Genomic DNA, 3,493 nt, shown 5'->3' on the forward strand with positions numbered 1-3,493 from the left:
GGTGACGACATTCATTGGTCACGTGGTACATCTGAAGCCATGCTACAACACTGGGAGATGTACCTAAACGGACAATCCCCATAAGCCCTGTACATTGGGGGGGGGTGAGTGATGATGAAAAGAATGTAATTGATGGTGTGATGAACTTGTCTAAAACATTTCAACCTACCACTGCTCAGAGGACCCTGTTAAATAGAGGCCTTACCTTTATACCGACGAAAGGCTACAATAGAAATTTACGACTACAGTGTAAATATGACATCCAACAGTATCACAGACGGGTCAAATTGGCCATATTTTATAGAGATAAGACCAATTCGGAACCACGGCCTTTCACTCCAAAATCGGACTGGTCTCCGCCCATTGGTCAGCTTCCACCACAGGTACTGACCTTGGTGAAAGCGGACCACGAATACTTCCAGAACCAATTCCGTATAGACCGCATTAAACCCAATTTAACATCAGAGGAAACAAAAGCGCTAACGGAATTGAAAACGAACAAACAAATCATCATAAAACCGGCAGACAAAGGTAGTGCTGTGGTTATTCTCGACAGAGAACAATATCTGGAGGAGGGCTACAGGCAACTTAATGATAAAACATATTATAAGAAATTAAAAAAACCCATCTATTTAGAAACAATGCCAATAGTGGAGAAAATTATTAATAATCTACATCAAAAGAAATTCATCAACATTAAGCAAAGGAACTATTTACTCGGGTCCTCTGAACCACGGGGAAGACTCTTTTACATGCTTCCAAAAATCCATAAGGAGCCCACTAAGTGGAGTATTCCTTTCCAGGTCCCTCCAGGTAGACCTATTGTCTCGGACTGTGACAGTGAGACATATTACACAGCCGAATACTTGGACCATTTTCTGAATCCCTTGTCCATAAGACACGCAAGCTATATAAAGGACACGTATGACTTTGTTGAGAAAGTCAAACAAATAGAGGTGCCCGTTGACTCTTTTCTGTTCTCCATGGATATTGATAGTCTTTATACAAACATAGACATCGGGGAGGGAATCAACTCCATTAGGAGAATTTTCCAAAAATATCCAAATAAGAAGAGACCAGATAAAGAACTGTTACAGCTATTGGAAATCAATCTGATGAGGAATGATTTTGAGTTTAACGGAGACTTCTATTTGCAGATAAAGGGGACTGCCATGGGGAAAAAGTTTGCACCGGCGTATGCCAACATTTTTATGGCAGAGTGGGAAACCTTGGCCCTTAATAAGTGTGTGAAAAAACCACTGCACTATTACCGATTCTTAGATGACATCTGGGGTATTTGGCAACATTCAGAGCAGGATTTTGAAGTGTTTTTGAGGACTCTTAATGACCACAATGCTTCCATTAAACTAAAATCAACCATCAACAAAACCTCAATTGACTTTTTAGATACAACCACATTCAAGGGCCCCAATTTCCTTAATGACCAGAAATTGGATATAAAAGTTTTTTTCAAGCCCACAGACACACATGCCCTTCTGTTCAAAACGAGCCTGCATCCTAAACACACATTTGCTGGCATAATCAAGTCCCAATTGCTCAGATTCCACCGAATCTGCACGCAGCGGACTGATTTTGATAAAGCAGTCAAAATCCTATTCTCAGCACTCTCCACTAGGGGGTATTCTCGCTCCTTCTTAAGACAGTGCTTCAACTCTTACCTGCAAATTAAACCCATTGATGTCTCTCCTCTCCTCCCACTGATTGTCACATATGCCCCCTCCACCTGCAAAATGGTCAGAGTCATCAAGAACAATTTCCAGAAATTTGCTCAGGATACACAATTGCTACAGGATCATAAGGTAATTGCAGCCTTCAGGAGAAATAAAAACTTACATGATCTCCTGATTAAAGCAAAAGTTCCGCCTCTCTCTGAGCCTAGACGCAGAGACCAGGGGCAATTTTTCCAGCACCGTAAATGGTTGCGCAGTCGTTTTAATGGAAATGTTTTTCTGTCTTTGTGCAAAGGTACCCCAAGGTCCAAAAATTGTGTGTACTTGATCAGCTGTAAGAAATGTGGAATCCAATATGTGGGTGAAACGGGAAACACACTCTTAACTAGATTCACTCAGCACAGGTATAACATTCTACATAAAAAGAACACTCACACATACCTGGTAAAACACTTTTTGTCACATGGCTGGGACTCTGTTACAGCAACTGTAATCCAGCTCAATCCGAGGTGGACACCACAGCTGAGGAGGAGAGCTGAAAAGACCTGGATAGCCAAATTAGACACGGTTCACCCAAGAGGCCTCAATGAAAAGGGATTTAGGTGAACCAAACCCAAGACATTGTGTATAGTTGTTATTGTTGCTCTCATGTTTACATTTTTGTGCTTGAGGAGATATGTTTCAGTTTTCTGTGTAGGACAGTGGAGGAGAACCCCACCCCTGAAACCGGCCCTTAACCTAACCTCAGTGGACCCCATGCAGGAGGTAAATTTGGCCCTAAACCTAACCGTATTTACCCCTATGCAAAAGTCAACCCCAGACCTAAACCTAACCATCCAATTAGCTTATTGGCTATTCCCCTTACCCCTAAAACAGGCCCTAATCCTAACCTCAGTGGGCCCAACATAAGGGACAATTTCGGCCCTTAACTTAACCTCAGTGGGGTCCATACCACCTTAAACCTTTTTCACACAAACTCACCTTAAACTCCATTTGAAGTGTACTTTGGGGGCTCCTGAACGTCTGAGAGGAGAACAGGTGTGGTCTGTGCATTGGAGCCCGGCCCCCTTCGGGGACCGGACTCCCAAATTTGTTCCCCCCTAACCCTAACCCTAACCCCTAACCCTAACCCTAACCCTAACCCCCCTAACCCTAACCCTACCCTAACCCTACCCCCTAACCCTAACCCCCCTAACCCCCTAACCCTAACAGAAATACAAAGAGAAAGGTAAAGAAAAACAGAAAGAACAAAGAACAACAGAAAAAGGGAGAGCTAAAGCAGAAAAAACTGAGAACAAGTAAAAACTAAGAAACAGACAAAGTTAAGAAAAACAGAAATGAAAAACAGGAGTATAAAAGGCCCAGAGTGGCGAAATTGAACACAAGAGCGGGTGGGCCAGCCTGAAGAAGGCTAAATTAAGCCGAAACGTCGCGAATGGCCCAACCCCAGTGCACTACACCCGCTTAAGGGTAATTTTTTGAACAGGGGGCACCAACACCAGTCCCAATGATGGCCCGTGCACTCAGGTTCCGGCATAGCCGGGCCTGCTCATTTCCTAACACCTTACCAGCCAGTGCCTCATGGGATTGGTGGTGCCCCTGCCCATTGCCTCTCTCCCTAACTATGGGGAGCCCCCCACCCACTACCTTTTCCTAACCCTAACCCCTTTGCCCCCCTCCCCTTCCCCTTCTAGCCCTAACCTTAAGGGAGCCCTAAGAACCTAAATTAAGAGAAAAAAGACAAGAAAGGTCAGAAAAAGAACAGAGTACAAAAGGAAAGGATTTACAGGAAGGGGGTGCCA

At 43.9% G+C, this 3,493-nt stretch overlaps 1 long non-coding RNA gene across 1 annotated transcript; it reads right to left on the bottom strand.

The window, feature by feature from the left end:
* Positions 1-1,688: 1,688 nt before the first annotated feature.
* LOC146612670 (uncharacterized) lies at positions 1,689-2,230 on the bottom strand. The gene is made up of 3 exons (XR_014904932.1): positions 2,133-2,230; positions 1,855-2,023; positions 1,689-1,744 (listed from the first exon to the last, which is right to left on the bottom strand). It is a non-coding gene; the product is annotated as an uncharacterized LOC146612670 (long non-coding RNA).
* Positions 2,231-3,493: the final 1,263 nt, after the last annotated feature.

Source organism: Diplotaxodon limnothrissa, linkage group LG19 (assembly GCF_057381915.1).
Source record: "Diplotaxodon limnothrissa isolate DT_005_m linkage group LG19, D_limnothrissa_male_GT1.1, whole genome shotgun sequence".
NCBI classification, from domain to species: domain Eukaryota; kingdom Metazoa; phylum Chordata; class Actinopteri; order Cichliformes; family Cichlidae; genus Diplotaxodon; species Diplotaxodon limnothrissa.